Source organism: Diabrotica virgifera, chromosome 3 (genome assembly GCF_917563875.1).
Source record: "Diabrotica virgifera virgifera chromosome 3, PGI_DIABVI_V3a".
Taxonomy (NCBI): domain Eukaryota; kingdom Metazoa; phylum Arthropoda; class Insecta; order Coleoptera; family Chrysomelidae; genus Diabrotica; species Diabrotica virgifera.
This window is the reverse complement of record NC_065445.1, coordinates 181031679-181050157: the sequence shown is the minus strand read 5'-3', so window position 1 is coordinate 181050157 and position 18479 is coordinate 181031679. Positions and strand designations below refer to the sequence as shown.

The 18479-nt window shown below is 33.7% G+C and overlaps 1 long non-coding RNA gene across 1 annotated transcript; it reads left to right on the top strand.

The window, feature by feature from the left end:
• Window positions 1-14410: 14410 nt before the first annotated feature.
• On the top strand, window positions 14411-15538 carry LOC126881424 (uncharacterized). Its single transcript, XR_007696845.1, has 3 exons — window positions 14411-14691; window positions 14824-15211; window positions 15344-15538. It is a non-coding gene; the product is annotated as an uncharacterized LOC126881424 (long non-coding RNA).
• The last annotated feature ends 2941 nt before the right edge of the window (window positions 15539-18479 follow it).

The following is an 18479-nucleotide window of genomic DNA, read 5'->3' as shown; positions in this document are numbered from 1 at the left end:
TTAGAAAATTGTAAAAAATGTATGAAGCTGGAGACAAAGCTTATTATAGAATAGTAAATGAAAGCAACTCTTATAGAGTAAAACCCAATGGATGGAGGCAAAGAGAAGTGTTAAAGCTGTTTATTGTTACCCGTGCAAATTATTTTCAATTGAAAAAAATAGTTTAACTGATTTTGGATATATTTTACCAACTGGAAATATTAGATTAGTTTACTCAAATCTCACGAAGAAAGTAAATTTCATCTGAACTCTATGGTTACATTAATAACAAGATCATCAGTTGGAGTTAGATGGATCATCAGTAAATTTGGAGTCATAGACGCTGGCTTGAAAAAGCAAGTAGAACGCGAAGCTGACTATTGAGTAAAGGTCCTAAGACGAATTGTCGTCACCATTAAATTACTTGCTTCTCAAGGACTAGCTTTTCGTTGATCCCATGAGAATTTAACGAGTCGTCATAAGGGAAATTACTTAAGTTGTCTTGTATAGGTACTAGGTACTTTCCTTTTGACAACTTCTTAGCTCAGCATTTACAGCGGAATGCGAATAAAGAAAAAGGTTCAGTTAGCTATCTGTCTGACCAAACTTGCAATGAATTCCTGGAAGCGATGAAAACAAAACATGCACTCAAAAAAATTTAGTTCGTAATATTGCTTAACAGTGATTACTGAATAGTATTTCGTTGTCACAACAATTTAATTTGTTGTTTCAACGAACTTTTAGACATTGACGAATGTATTTGGTTATTGTCACAATGATTGAATAATAATTGTGAGAATAACTAGAGTACATTAATCAGTAACACTCAATTTATTCAGCCAATAACTTAGTTTCGTATATTTAATAAATACTGTTAATTCTGGCAGCAACTCACGTTCTTGATTTCGTAGATGACAAGCAATTACCTTGGTTTATCGTGACAACGTACAGATTTCATTAAAACAATGTACAAATGTTGTTAATATAGAGTAATATATGATTATTGAATAGATGTAGATTGATTGTTGTGACAACGAATGCATTAATCAATCTAATACTGCATTTAATACCCACAATCAATGCGTCATTGTGACAATAATCGTAGTTGTTGAGACAATAAATGTTTTGCTTGACCATTTGAAAGTTAACGGCTTTTCCTTATCGTGATACCCTTAGCTTCTCTGTGTTACCGAAGTGCCGAATAATAATTGCATTTCGTTTTCAAGTGTAGTCCGTAGTAGAAAGAAGTTTTTGTGTGTCTATTATCGTGAAATTTCGGTCGAATTCTTTTTAAATGTATTAATTTTTTTCGAATCCTGAGAAAACTAATTATTATTTTTGAAAATTTGAATTCAAAATAAAATATTACAGTATTATCGAGGGTCTGAAGTCCCTGAGAACCTCTATAATGATTATTTTAATAAGTCACAGGGTAAAAAAGAGAAAATTTAGTATGATTTTTAATTTCAAATAGGCATACCATTCAACAGAAATTTTTGTTTATTCTAAGGGACTTTCTGCCCTCGGTAATAATGTAATATTTTATTCTTCGTTTATTCAAAAATACTTATTAGTTTTCTCAGAATTCCAAAAAAAATGAATGCGTTTAAAAAGAATTCGATCGAAATTTTGCACCTGCGCTCTCAAAAAGGATTAAAGTGTTATACATTTTTGGAATCACTATTTCAAACGCTTTTAAATAAGTTGCCACAAGACGTACTTTCCCATTAAAAAAAATCAAAGTTACGCCGCGCCTGTCACCTGAAGAGGGATCGTGTAAAGTTCGAAACATTGATGTTATAATATACTTTGATTATTTTAAAAATCGACCTGTCTGAGCGTTTTGCTTATGTGCTAAAAATAAATAAGTTAATAAGGGGGTGGGGGGAGTGTAACACTTATTCCAGTACACTGCATAAGTGAAATCATATGAAAAAACACACAGTGTAAAGTCCTTTAGGTTAAGGGGGATTTAAAAATTATTATTAATCAATTAATATCATACATTGGGCTATTGCATTCAGTAATTATTAATATAAAATACGTTCATAGTAGGAATGAACGAAACTAATTGTAAGAATGAATAGAATTGCTTGTAAGAAAAACCGTATTTATTGTGGGAATGAACGGAATTAATTGTAACAATAAACGGAAATAATTGTAGAAATAAACGAAATACGTTAGGAGAAATAACACTGTTATTTACACAACGAATAGTCTTCGTCGGTCAATTAACGACGTTGTTGTTTCAATAAATAGTGTTCGTTGACTCAGTGAACAGAGTTCATAATATCAATCAATAGTGTTCGTTGGCTCAGTGAACAGAGTTCGTAATACCAATAAAGTGATATCATGGTATACATTATTAATGTTCATCCATTCAATAAACGGAATACATTGGCTCAACGAATGAAAATAATGAATTGATGAACATCGTTTTATTGTCCCAATAAAACCAAGAATTGGACAAATTTTAAGTATTGCGTTTGTTGTCTGAATTAACATTTTTATTGATATTATGTACCTTTTTCGTTGAGTGTGTAGAAACTGTTGACGATGTAAATGCTTTACTTAAAAACTACGGATCCATCAATTATATTTTTTCAGGCAATAATAGGGCTTTTCATCCATTGTCATTTGTTTCGAGCTTCTGTCATATGTTGTACAATGTGTGTAAAATATTAATACATACGGATTATACGAGATATGACAGAAGCTCGAAACACATGACTGTGAATTAAAAGTCCTATAGAGACAAAAAATCAGCAGTTAGAAATGAAGCCAAGGCACTGCATAATAAAATGGATACCTTTGAGACAGGTTAACTTGGATACTCTATTGACACTGATTTGGGCAAGATTTTAAAACGAGTGAATGCAACAAGCAAACCGTTAGAAACTGTGGACTTGAACGTGTCAATTGGAGTAGAATTAATGATATTTGAGATTTGTTGGAGACGTAAGAAATAAATTAAGCGAAATTAAACTAAAACCCAAAAATATTTTTTTGTGAAGACAATAATCTCAAACATATTCTATAGAATTGGCCTTCAAAAAACAAAGAAAAAACATTTTTCGATGAAACAGTTGAAAGTGAAACAATTTTAAAGGGGCAAGAGATATTCAGAATTGAAGTACCTATTTAATGTTATATTCCACAATATTCCTCAAGATCTTGTAAAGAGAATATAATGCTACAAATATGTTACATCAGCTGTTAAATGTTTTTTACGCTAAATAAAGAAGAAGTCAAGATTTAATATTTTATGCGAGGAATATAAAAAAGATATTGATGAAACCAAAGAGTACTTGCATAATTAAATTATTCATTTTATAACGTTATGCCAAAATTTGAATAAACATTTGAAAATGTGGTGTCAGCCAGGATGTATGTAAAGGCAACTTTTGCCAATTTTTAACTTTACTGCAAGTTTATTTGACGATAACAATTTCTAATGTGTCAGGCTTTAAAAAGAATAAAAATACATATATTGAAGGTCAAAGGGTCAAGAAAACCTAGACACATTATTACTATCGTATTATAAAAAAATGAAGAAGTGAAGCAACTGAATTTTGATAGTATTAATATGGCAGTTTGCTAATGCCTAGTCAAGAAAAAAGTGAGCTAATTTTTGTCTTATATATTTTTTAGAATATGTTTTTTTGTTTGCCATGTGTTATTCTATAGAACTTTCTGTTTTTTTTTTATATTTTAAATGTATTTTTTGGAATATTTTTTACGTTTGTTATTTTTCTCGTTTGTTTTGAAAATCTTTTTTAAAATTTTTAAAAATGTATGGGTTTTACAATAAACGTTTATAGTTAAAGCATGTGTTTTTTTTGTTAAAAAAATTGACAACGAATAGCAATAAACGGAGCCCCTAATGCTCTAGTGCCCAGGGCCCGAAGTTAGGTTAAACCGGCACTGGGTAGACTATCTACACGATGGACAGACGACGTCAAACGAGTCGATGGGAATTGGCTACAGGAAGTTCAAGACCGAGAGCACTGGAAGAAATTAGGAAAGGTCTGTGTTTAACTTGGGACGCAGAAGGCTGGACGATAAACCCCGGCGCAAATTGAACCTAAGCGAGTCACAACCTGCGCCGGTGGGACGGGTGACCCGTGCAGTTATTTTTCTAGCGCACCGCATATTGATCACAACAAGACCCAACCGTTGGCATTCTCTGCAACGAATAGAGGGACGGGAAAAATCAGTGCGGACGTGTAACGGTTACTTTTGATACCGGGTCTCAGTGGTAGAACGGTGGTAGATACTGAGTACAAATACTGATTACAAAATACTGATGTATCTGTATCTGATGTGTTTCATAGATTATAACAAGGCCTTTGATAAAGTGCGGCATGATCATCTAATCAGACTTCTGGCAGAAAAGAATTTAGATAAACGAGATATCCGACTAATAGCAAATATGTACTCTAATCAGAAAGCAGTAGTGAGAGTAGAGAATAATACCACTGAAGAAATTGAAATAAAGCGAGGTGTGAGACAAGGGTGTATACTGTCACCAACCCTGTTTAATCTCTATTCCGAAGACGTAATGAATAGAACACTCTCTGAGCAATCCATAGGTATTAAAATAAATGATGTTAGATTAAACAATCTGAGATTTGCCGACGATACCGTTCTGATCGCAGAAACACTTGAAGAGCTACAGACATTGGTGAATAAGATAGCAGACTGCAGCGAAGAATATGGACTATCTTTGAACATAAAGAAAACTAAATTTATGGTAATATCGAAATCAATACGAAATATATCCGTTGTATATACCAGCCACAAGGATTACATGAGGACGAAACTTAAAGACGAAGTATGGGAGAAAACCGGAAATGAACTTAATACGAATGCTAAGTACAATTTACTGTGATAAATAAATATTAGTACAATATAATGAAAACCCAACACCGCTTTGTCATTAAAATTGTAATAACTTTATTAGGTACCTACTCGTAGACAAAATAAACGGCGATAACAGATATGCCTTTACAAGAACACATTATTAGAAAAAAAAGGTTACTTAAAACGAATAGGCCCGGATCCCGCGTAACAAAAAAGGTTGATTAATAGCAAGCTGAAAATTTGTTAATAACGTAACGGTGTCTAGTCGGACAAACTTTAATGTATGGGAACACTGGAACAGCGGTAGTTTTAATTGTGGTACAGGTTAAAGATTTTAAATGTCAGACTACAAAAACTTCATATGTATTTTATCAGAAAGAACTTCCAATTGATTTCTTAACCTTTCATTAAACTCTCATGCTAAAATTAGACTGCTATTTATCACCTGTCATAATTCCTGTCATTTGACATATTCTCTTATCGGATTTATTAAAATGCCCAGTTGGTGATAAATACCAGTCTGATTTTTGCATGAGAGTTTAATGAAAGGGTAACAAATCAATTGGAAGTTCTCTCCGACAAAATACATGGGACGTTTTCGTAGTATGACGTTCCAAATTTTTAACCTGTTCCACAATTAAAACTTCCCCTGTTTCAGTGTTCCCGTACATCAAAGTTTGTCTGACGAGACACAGTTAAGCTATTAACAAATTTTCAGCTTGCTATTATTCAACTTTTTGTTGGTACGCGGGATCCAGGCCTAGAAATACAATGTCACAAATGATGGCGTAATCCCTTTTCTATAGGTATAAAAATTTTGTAAATATCATTCATTTCTTAAATCTACACAACATTATCATTAAAAATGATTCATTATTAAAAACCTTTAAGCATATCTGTGAATATCGCATTACCCTCAAATAAAATGTGTCATCATACCGGGCTTGTTCATGCTTAAAAATAAAATATGTAGACGAGATTTAAATATATGTAATAGGTAAGCAGTTTTTGTAACGACAATCCAATCACAATCAGTGTTGTTTATAATAATAGTAATTCCGAATGAGTTCTATTAGCTTTTCTACGTCCATCTCGAAAACAAAACCACAACTCAGAATTGAGTCACGCGTCCCACGACACCAGAAAATTGTGTTTCGATGACAAACGTTTGCATGCTAGACCTGGCACTGTATTCACTGATATTAGGATGCGCAGAACTCTCTACGCAACTCGCCGGTGCCAGGTTGTGTTCGCTTAGGATCAATTTGCGCCGGGGCTAATGACACAGTGCCGGTTAATCCACTGCGGCGCTTGGGGCGGGCGCCCAGGGGCACTAGCCCCGGAGGGGCCCGAAGGGGCCCGTTTCTTTTAATTATAAAAAAAATAAAGTCGCTAAATAATTTTCATATTCTCCGAAAAAAATCTCAAATACACTACAGACGCCTTTGTTCTATTGTTACATCTCTTCACGCCTATAGGTACACAGTGCAGTAGACTAGCCATAGAGGGGCTCCGTGTCAGTGTTTGTGGCGGGGCCCTTTTCCAAAAACTACAGAAAGTTGTCAGATTTCGCCATGTCATTGATTAAAAACTACCCAGGTGGTGGGTAAAAAGTGTGTAAGTTATTGATCAATGGCCATGTCTCGAATTGTATCCAAAATAATCGCACAAACGGAGTTTTTTTCTTTCTTCTTCAAGTGCCGTCTCCTAATCGGAGGTTGGATATCATCATCACTATCCTTACTCTATTCACCGCTGCTCTAAAGAGTTCTATAAAACTGCATCTAAACCAGTTCCTTTAAATTCTTTAACCATGACACTCTCTTTCTTCCTATACTCCTTCCGCCTCTTATTTTTCCCTCTATTATCAGTCTTAGCATTTCATATCGCGGTCCCCTTATTACGTGTCCCAGATATTGTAACTTTCTTATTTTTATTGTGTTTATTATTTCGCACTCTTTACCCATTTCTCGCAGTACTTCCGTGTTCGTTTTCCTCTGTGTCCATGCTATTCTAAGCATCCTTCTGTAACACCACATTTCAAATGACTGTAGCTTATTTATGTGTTCTTGCTTTAATGTCCAGCTTTCAAGTCCAGATTGTAGTATCGAGAACACGTAGCATCTCAAAGCTCTTACGCTCAGTTCTAAGCTAAGGTCTTTGTTGCAGAGAACTGTTTTCGTTTTTACAAAGGCATTTCTTGCTATTTCTATCCTGGTCCTTATTTCTGTTGTTTGATCATTTTTCTCTGAAATCCAGGTTCCTAGGTATTTGTATTTATCAACTCTTTCTATCGGTACATTTCCCAAATGTTTGCTTGTTTGTATGTTTTTTTGTATGTTTGGAGTTTTTTTAGTTTCTAATAATTTCATTTTGAATTGTGGTGCTTAAATAATAATTTATCTCACTTTTCGGCTTTAAAATATGTTCTTTTAAAATAGGAATAAAATAAGTTCTTTTAAAATAGTTAAACGAAAGACAAAGATTACCTAAATCTAATTTATAGATAAAGAATAGATTATTCTCGAAAATTACAATACCCAAACAATAGGTACACACTTTTTCAAACATTCAAAAGTAAAGCGATTACAAAAATTGCAATTTGGCATTATAAAGTGGCCTCTAACGCTAGCACTCCATTTGCGATTTGTAGTCGCAGCGACAAAAAAATCGCTATGGCAGAAAATCTAGAGTCTAGAAAATTAGTCACTGTTTTCAGAATCGCGAATTGAATGTTACGAGGATGTAAAATCAGCTTTTAGATGTTTTTTTTTAATCTAGAGATAAAGGAGAAGTCAAGACGTCAATTAATACTTTATGCGAGAAAAACAAAAACGATGTTGATGAAACCAAACAGAACTTGCATAATGAAATTACCCATTTTGAAACGTTATGCTAAAATTTTAATAAACATCATACAATTTATTTGATTCTTCCAGAATGTAAAAGCAACTTTTTCCAATATTTTAACTTTACTGAAAATTTACTTGACGATACCCATTTCTAATGCGTCAGGCGAGCGGTCTTTTTCGGCTTAAAAAAAATAAAAACCTATTTAAGGCCAAATTTGGGTCAAGAAAACTTCTATTGTATTATAGACAATGAAGAACTGGAGAAACTGAATTGTGATAATATTATAAATGGCAGTTTCCGAATGCCAAGTCAAGAAAAAAAGTGATCTAATTATGTCTTATGTTTTTTTTCTAATTATGTTTCTAAAAAAAAAGGGGGCCTTTAAACCTCCAGCGCCCAGGGCCCGAAGTTAGGTTAAACCGGCACTATGACATATTGCTTTTGTTGTGAGCAGTGTAAAATGAGACCACCAGATTACTTGTATTTGCAACATTAAGGGATTTTTGAGTATTGAGCCTGTATAATAATCTTTTTGCTCAATTTTGATCTTAAATACTTTTTCAGTAGAATTTCCTTAATACTGTTTTGTGCTGCTTGGCTGTCAGGGGTAATTCATATTTTGGCCGAATTCAGGCGTTTCTTTTGCACTCTGACACAAAAATGTTTTTTAATATTAACCCTTAAGTACTAACATTTTAAATCAATGACGTAAACACTAACTAACCGCCTGACAGACGGGTTTAACATTTTAGTGATATTTTTTGTTTTTGTTAAATATTTTAATGCAAAAAAATATCTCGATGACTTACTGAAAGTATTGATTATCTAAAAAATACAGTAATTAATCTAGTTTTTCTGTATTTATTACTGTAGAAGACTGTTTCTGTAAGAATGGAAGGCTTGTTTTTGTACCTTTTTACTCCTGAAAAAAAGTGTGATAAAAATTAAACAAATTAAAGAATCTTAATAAAAATTTATAATCGAGTTAAACACAGAGTAACAAAAATGAAAATAAAAAGGTTTTTAAAAAATGTTAAAACAAAAAAACTGACTATAGTTTTAGGTACTATAGTTAGTACAGTGTAGCAATGGTAGTCAGTGGCAACATTTTCAAAACAAATTGATTCCACTTCGCTTATGTCGTCTTCTACCTCATCAAACCATTTCTGAAGAGTTTCCTCAGGCTCTTTATTCCCTTATTTGATGTTTTTTAACGAACTGAGGCACATTATGTGTAACGACGAACTGGGCACAAACACGAACGGTGAAATTCCGTCTATTAGACGGAAATTACACTTTAAGCCTAAATATCTTTCGAATAACAGCCTGCCGCAAATTGCCGAATTCAATACTACCAAAGAACAACCCATCTTGAAAAATCATAAACGGGTGACCTTCAAAATTTTCTAAGAAGGGAAATATCCCACTTTCAACAAGCGATGCCGTCTGAGAGACGGGGTGTTAGTACTTAAGGGTTAATTCTGCTTGAAATATTGTAGGCGTTTCTCAAAGGGTGATTGTCTATTATTTGACTATGAATAGGGATAAATAATATGCTTGGAAACATACAGTAATTACATTTCCTTTTACCTAATTTAGCAAAGCTGATATTTACAACAACAAGCGATTATTTTGCGATAAGTATAATAGCTTGTTTGGCTATTTTCGTATAATGATCATGCACGCTTCTAATGAATAATAATTAAATATAATAAGTGCACCTTTACTTTTTCATTGTTTCATCACATTCATAGGCTTCTAAGAACTTTTTACAAACCCGTTCTTTGTATATTTTGCATTTAAGCTGCAATCCGTCGAGCATATATATTTAAAGTTACAACCAAAATTAATATGATTGGGTACCTCAACACCTGCTGCTCCATAAACGAAGGTTGACGATCACTTCTTTTAACGCTTCCCTATCCCTTACAACATGGTCAAGAATACATAAATGAATTGTTCAAAGACAATAGAACAGAGCAGATGGAAGTCGAAGTAGAAGATGATACGGTTTTGAAGATATTAAAAGAAGAAATTAAATCGGCATTGAAAAACAGCAAAAATGGTAAAGCAGTAGGTCCAGACCAAATCCCAGTATAGAAAGCTTAAAATGCATAAATGATGAAACTTTAGACATTATCGTAGTCTTGTTTAACACAGTGTACAAAACAGGAAACAACCAAAACAATGGTTACTCTCAACCTTTTGTGCTATCCCTAAAAATACAAACGCTAAAGATTGCAGTGAATACAGAACAATATCATTAATAAGTCAAATTCTTAAATTATTCTTGAAAATAATACATGGTCGTATAAATAAAAAACTAGAAGAAGGAATAGATGATAGTCAGTTTGGGTTCAGAAACGGACTAGGAACCAGAGAGGCGTTATTTGCTTTTAATGTGTTAGTTTAAAGATGCATGGACATGAATGTGGATGTGCATGTTTTTTACGTTGATTTTGAGAAAGCTTTTGACAAAGTAAGACATGAAAAATTAGTCCAAATTCTAAAGACAAAAAACATAGACAAAAGGGACTTACGAATAATAACAAACCCTTTACTGGAATCAAAGAGCACAAATTGTAATAGATAACGAACCCAGTCCAGAAATTGAAATCAGGAGAGGAGTTCGGCAGGGATGTATTATGTCTCCATTACTCTTTAATGCATATAGTGAAGCCATTTGTGAAGAAGCATTGCTATCTCAAAGTGAAGGAATAATAATTAACGGAAGATCTATGAACAACATAAGATATGCAGATGACACCATGATTATGGCAAGCTTTGCTGAACAACTCCAACTACAGTCAAACCCGCTTATTAGAATACCTCTTGAAGAGATATCCCGGTTTAAGGAATAGAAATTTGAGGTCCGGAAACGTTTCTACTAGCGACCAATGATCGGTTATTAGAATATCCCGGTTATAGGAATACTTACTTTTGATTGGAACGAAGGCTACTCCAATAAGCGGGTTGGACTGTACTACTAAACAAAACAAACAATTTCTGTGAAGAATATGGACTAAAAATGAATATAAAAGAGACCAAATACATGATAATAACTAAGAAAACAAACATACAAGCAAGCACACATTTGGGAAATGTGCCGATAGAAAGGGTTGATAAATACAAATACCTAGGAACCTGAATTTCAGAAAAAAATGATCAAACAACAGAAATAAGGACCAGGATAGAAATAGCAAGAAATGCCTTTGTAAAAATGAAAACAGTTCTCTGCAACGAAGAACTTAGCTTAGACTTGAGAGTAAGAGCTTTGAGATGCTACGTGTTCTCGATACTACAATATGGACTTGAAAGCTGGACATTAAAGCAAGAACACATAAATAAGCTACAGTCACTTGAAATGTTGTGTTACAGAAGGATGCTTAGAATAGAATGGACACAGAGGAAAACGAACACGGAAGTACTGCCAGAAATGGGTAAAGAATGCGAAATAATAAACACAATAAAAATAAGAAAGTGACAATATCTGGGACACGTAATGAGGGGACCGCGATATGAAATTCTAAGACTGATAATACAGGGAAAGATAAGAGGCGGAAGGAGTTTAGGAAGAAGGAGAGTGTCATGGTTAAAGAATTTAAGGGACTGGTTTAGATGCAGTTCTATAGAACTCTTTAGAGCAGCGGTGGATAGAGTAAAGATAGTGATGATGATATCCAAGCTCCGATTAGGAGACGGCACTTGAAGAAGAAGAATCTCTTACAACGTGAAATGTCTGTCTAAGACTGATAATACAGGGAAAGATAAGAGGCGGAAGGAGTAGGAAGAAGGAGAGTGTCATGGTTAAAGAATTTAAGGGACTGGTTTAGATGCAGTTTTATAGAACTCTTTAGAGCAGCGGTGGATAGAGTAAAGATAGTGATGATGATATCCAAGCTCCGATTAGGAGACGGCACTTGAAGAAGAAGAATCTCTTACAACGTGAAATGTCTGTTTAACACTTAGGTTAGTCCAACATCTGATATTACTCAGCCAACATTTCTCTTTTCTTCCAAAGCCTTTTCTTACCTCTACTCTTCTTTGTTTGATAACGTGTAGCAGAGAGTATTTCAGATCAGAGATCATTTCGACGTATTCATAAACTCTCTGCCATGTCCAATTCTTAAGTCGTCTTCGTTTGAGACTTTTGTATCCAAGGAATTTTTAGGATAGGCCTATATATCCACATTTTGAATTCCTCCAATTTTCCATATGCCTATGTACACACATAATGCTATTTTTAGACGTAAGAATTTTTGTAAGATATTGAACTAAACAGTATCAAACATCTAAGATGGATTTGTTTAGTTAATAAGTAGACTTAGGCAAATATGCAAATTGCATATTTTGCATATGCATAAAAAAATGCAAAAATGTCAAATTTTGCATATTTTTATATAAGTGTGCATAAAGTGCATATAATTTTAAATTTTGATTGTAACTATACATATATTTTTATATTACTGTAACAAGTAGCTTGGAAATCTCAATATTTAATTTTGTTTTATGATCCCTTGGTACATATTCAAATTTTGGGTACCTGAATGTAGGAACTAATAAAAGAACCGCTTATTATATGTACACAGTTTTGTCACGTTTTGCTTACAAAGGTTCCAAAATCAGCCAGTTTATGTCTCTAGGTAAACATTTTTATTTTGACGGCCCATTTTGCTTTTGTTGTAAAATAAGCCGTGAACACGTGTCTTTGTAATTGTGAATAATTATTGTGCTTTGAAAATGCCGAAAATAAACAGTTCAGTGTCGTGGTGTCATTCATAAAATCAAACTATAGTTTTGTTCAGAAAACTATTACTCAATTAGAATCCTCCAAATAATTATCATTGTTAGACAGTACATTTTAAATAAAAAAATTGAATCATTGTTTCAAAACGTTAAAAGTAGTACATATTGGATAGGAAATTTTTCAAAATTTTAAAGCAACCATGGAAAAAACAGTGGTTATCACCAGATTCTTTCTCAAGTGGTTCAAGTACTAGCTGGGACATTTTTCGAACCACTTAATTTAGAACTAACTATTATCGTAAATTTGAACAATGTCCCAATTACATCAGTCAATCTCGAAAGAAGTTTTTCTATGTAATCAGATAGAAGCCATAAGTATTTGTTAGAAAATTTTGAACAGCATTTGGTAATTATTTATTGTTACCACAATTCGAAATAATATCAATTATTTATTTGTTAAAATACTTAAATATTTAACTAATTAGCTTAGTTTGTAAAATATATAGATGTTAATTAATACACCATGTGGAGATATTGTAAATATGTTTGTAAATAAAAAAATACTGTAAATATTTTTTTAATTACATCAATTACATGCATATTTTCTAGATAAACGTGCACATTTTTGGGTAAAATACTGCATATTTGTGCGCATATTTCATACCTTTTTATTTGAATATTTGACTAAGTATTAATAATAAGTAAATTGAAGAATGGAAATCAGAAAGGACCAAAATGCCATTTGTTTAATTGAGTAATTGACGTATAAAATCCCCGCTTGCCGACCTAAGTGCCAACATAAAAGTTTCAGGAATTTCTAAAATATATCAGTGGTTGTATGTACGTTAATACCATTTTCTTAGAAAAGTCGTAAGTCCAACCATTCGGATGTCGCTACCACAGACATCTGCCTGTGTCAACTATGTGCTTTTGTTGTGAGCGATAAGAGTTGATAGAATTGTACTAAAATGGAAGAAAATAAAAAAAAAATGAAAACCTTAAGGCAGTGGTTCATTTGGCAGTGAGCCTAAAATTAGCCTAAAATATTATAAAACATACAAAACTTACTGGATTAACTCCATAACATATCTCAACAAACAGGTTTCAAATACAAAATGACCGTTTTAGAGTATAATCTACAGGGTCAACTTCAATTGCATGAAAATTTGATTTAGGTTCTACTTACCCTCCATTCCAAAGTTCGACTTGTGCTATTGGTAAGGTTACCATACGTCCGGATTTTGTCCGGACAGCAGTGGCGACGCGTGACTTTTTCTAAAGTGTTACCAAAACCAGATGCAAAAAATGTATTTAAAAAAATGAACACATGGCTCAATGTACTTATATACAGTCGGAAAACTGTATATTTCTGTCACCATGTCACAAAAAAAATTGTCCAACGCAAGTACATGTTATACTTACATAAGCTGTTCTTATAGTACTGGTACCAGTTAATTATTTTCTGGAACATAGAAAAGATATGTTTAATATGATCGTTCATGGGTAATCTTTCATTATTCCTAGTATATATAGCTTCAATAATAGCATTTTGTATATCACTTGAAACTCTCGAAAAAACAGTTGATGTTTCTAGATGTTTGCAAAATTTTTGGACACCTTGGATTTTAAAGCACCCTATGTAACGCACAGCTGGCACAGTTGAATGTGGCTGCATTTTTATGTTTGTGCATCACAGTGTTGCCATGCTGTTTTCTATATGTTAAATATACCTACAAGAATAATAGAATAATAACATTTACTTCTCCGTCACTATACTAGGTATAATGATAAATGAGGTGTCAAATTAAAGCTTATAATCCAAGGATAGTACTAAAGGTAAGAAATTAGACCTAGGTTGTCTGTCCGTCTGTCTGTCTGACCGCGAATATAACTCCTCCGTAACTATACCAGGTAGAATGACAAATGAGGTGTCAAATGAAAGCTTATAATCTAAGGATAGTACTGAAGGTGAGAAATTTGACATAGGTTGTCTGTCCGCCTGTCCGTCCGACCGCGAATATAACTCCTCCGTTACTATACCAGGTAGAATGACAAATGAGGTGTCAAATGAAAGCTCATAATACAAGGATGGTACTAAAGGTGAGAAATTTGACATATGCTGTCTGTCCGCCTGTCCGTCCAACCACGAATATAACTCATCCGTCACTATAGCAGGTAGAATGACAAATGAGGTGTCAAATGAAAGCTTATAATACAAGGATGGTACTAAAGGTGAGAAATTTGACATAGGTTGTCTGTCGGCCTGTCTGTCTGACCGCGAATATAACTCCTCCGTAACTATACCAGGTAGAATGACGAATGAGGTGTCAAATTAAAGCTTATAATACAAGGATGGTACTAAAGATGAGAAGTTTGACATAGGCTGTCTGTCCGTCCGACCGCGAGTATAACTCATCCGTCACTATACCAGGTAGAATGACAAATGAGGTGTCAACTGAAAGCTTATAATCTAAGGATAGTACTGAAGGTGAGAAATTTGACATAGGTTGTCTGTCCGCCTGTCCGTCCGACCGCGAATATAACTCCTCCGTTACTATACCAGGTAGAATGACAAATGAGGTGTCAAATGAAAGCTCATAATACAAGGATGGTACTAAAGGTGAGAAATTTGACATATGCTGTCTGTCCGCCTGTCCGTCCAACCACGAATATAACTCATCCGTCACTATAGCAGGTAGAATGACAAATGAGGTGTCAAATGAAAGCTTATAATACAAGGATGGTACTAAAGGTGAGAAATTTGACATAGGTTGTCTGTCGGCCTGTCCGTCCAACCACGAATATAACTCATCCGTCACTATAGCAGGTAGAATGACGAATGAGGTGTCAAATTAAAGCTTATAATACAAGGATGGTACTAAAGATGAGAAGTTTGACATAGGCTGTCTGTCCGTCCGACCGCGAGTATAACTCATCCGTCACTATACCAGGTAGAATGACAAATGAGGTGTCAACTGAAAGTTTATAATCCAAGGATAGTAGTAAAGGTGAGAAATTAGACCTAGGTTGTCTGTCCGTCTGTCTGTCTGTCCGCGAATATAACTCCTCCGTCACTATACCAGGTCGGACGGACAGGCGGACAACAGCCTATTTCAAACTTCTCATCTTTAGTACCATCCTTGGATTATAAGCTTTCATTTGACACCTCATTTGTCATTCTACCTGGTACAGTGACGAAGAAATCATATACGCGGTCGGACAGACAGACGGACAGACAGACTAGGTTAAATTTCTCACCTTTAGTACCATCCTTGGATAAGCTTTCATTTGACACCTCAGTTGTCATTCTACCTGGTATAATGACGAAGGAGTTGAGTTTGCAAACAGTCAGACAAGACGGACGGACGGACAGACGGACGTGGACAATTCAATGTTTTCACATTTTTTCAAAATTGGTGAAAACAACAACATAATAAACTTTACTTAATTGGTGTTTCAAAACTACTTACATTTAACACATTAGGTACACAATATTACAAGGTTTCTAGCAAGTTAAACGTCACAATGATTTAAAATAATCAAGTAAAAACCTATATATACATAACATATTAGAACATACCTAAAATACACAAAAATGATACATTTCACACACAAATATAATATCACAAAAAATTGTAACGTGATAGTATGAAAAAATAGAGGACACGGCAACGGTGTTACATGTGACGGTCGGCCCGGGTCGGATTCAATGCCAATATCTACACAGACATATTTTAGGGTGCTTTAAAATCCAAGATGTCCAAATTTTTGATCTTTCTTGACAATGAATGTTAACAATTCCCTGTAATTACCTCGATTGTCAGAGTCGTCGCCCTCAAAATGACTACGAAACGCTAATTTTTGTTTGGCCAAAACACATACGGTAAATGGTAATGGTACATGGTACATGGCTAAAAAACATAAGTGTGCTAAGGATATACCCATGTATTTTTTAATAAACTCATTATGTTTAGCAATCTTTGATTTAAAAGCTTGGTTAAGAGAACTTTCGATTCTTGTTTTGCCAAACTGAATCAAAATGGTTATAAAATATGGGTTTACTTACATGTAGGTAACGGAGAACTTTTTTGTCTGCTTTTTAAAACTCTAAAACTATTTAAATCGTGAACCTGGACCACCCATTTTTTCTGTAGAAACCAGAAGACATGGCCAACAATACAGTCTATTTTTCTTGCAACCACACAACCAAGGATTTTCACTGCACCAATACCAATTAAATTTAAAATATCGAACTACTTTTTTGATTCTTTTTTAAATTGTTTAAAATAGGTCTTTCATTTTCAATAATCTCATTTTTTTTCTTCAAATTTATACAAGGAGAATTACTTTTCAAGTAGTTGGATTACGCAACCACACTCATCCATGGTTAACTTCACGCACACTTTTTATAGGTACTGTAACCAAATTTAAATTTGCTAACAGGGCTACTGATATACACAGTACACAGCGCGCTTAACCGGCACCATCGCCGTCGCTGCTTCAAAATTTTCACTAGCCGGTCCCGAGCGACAACGAGGGTATAATCATTGTAACCAGAAATAAAACTGGTAACAGAGTATAATAAAGTGCAACTGAGTCACACAAACTCGCCAATATTTTCGTTTGTCTATGAGTAGTTGGCTATTTACTGAATTAGGTAATATTTACACATAATGTAATAATATATTTCTATTGGTAAAAATATAGGTAAATGGAATTATTCATCGTCATAAAATATTTATTTGCAAGATTTTTGACTGTTACCAATGGTAACAGTGGTTACATGGACGCTTCGCCAGTGCCGGACAGTCCGGATTTGAAAGACATGTTTGAAAGACGGAAAGTCAAAAATCTTCAATAATTTCGTTACACAATAGTTAAACTCCCATAAGAGGGGGGTTAAAAATCTTTAAAAATCGCGTTACGTAATCCTTGAACGCTCCTTTAAACTGGCAGAGATTTTCGATGGTAGTTGCATATTGTAGCGAAATAGCTGTACTTTTAATTGAGCCATATGCATTTCGCATATATGTACAATGTTGAGGTAGCAACACAGTCAAATTCACATTTTACATTTTCTACAACCCTTTGGACTACCCCTGTCCGGATTTGGCCTTAATAAATTATGGTAACCCTAGTTATTGGATACTTTTACTTGGAAAGTGAAAGTCACCCCTTCTCGGGTGTTAAAATAGTTATTTATGATATAAGTGTTAAAAGTACACGTTTAAGGCACGCATGTGAAAGTTTGCAGAATGAGCGAAGCGAGTTCTGCAATTCACATGAGTGCCTTAAAAATGTACTTTTTAACACGCATATCATACAATATTTTTTCTACAAACGTAATTACAGGGCAATATCTACAAAAATTTTACTTGAACTTGACTGACATTCCATTTTTATATTTTTTTGACATTACGTCAAAATTGCCTATACGGTCAATACGAACTGCAGTGCCATAAAAATTTTAAAGCACTACTGCCTTAAATTAGCATTTTTAACGCTCGTATGGAGTGCTAAAAATTGCATTTTTAACACGGTTGTAGAAAAACATGTTTAAAATAAGTCCAGAACTGCATAAATTGACCAATTCTCAGCAACTATATGCATAAATTGACTAGTTCTATAGTATTTTTTAACTAAGTCAAGACTTTTAATTTTTTTGCGAGTGAAAATGTGTATTTTTATGTGTAAACATATAAAAAGGCAAAACAAGCGGTGTACTCATGAAGTCTATCGACTCAGCAAAAGCAAAGTTGTAACTCATCAAAAATACATTTTTACTCGTCAAATTCCAAATCGAACATTTCAACTTGAAATAACACCAAAAATGAAGCACTTTTTGGGGATAATCCATTAAAACATTTTTAAAGTGTTTAAAAAAGCTCAAAATAAAGTTAGTCCCTTTTTTTTGAAAAAAAATCGCGAAAGTCACGCAAAAGTCAAATGAAATTAATCTGTAATAATAAGTATTATTTTAATTGTATAAAATAAATATATTATAAAATTATATAAAATATTTATGTATAAAATAACAA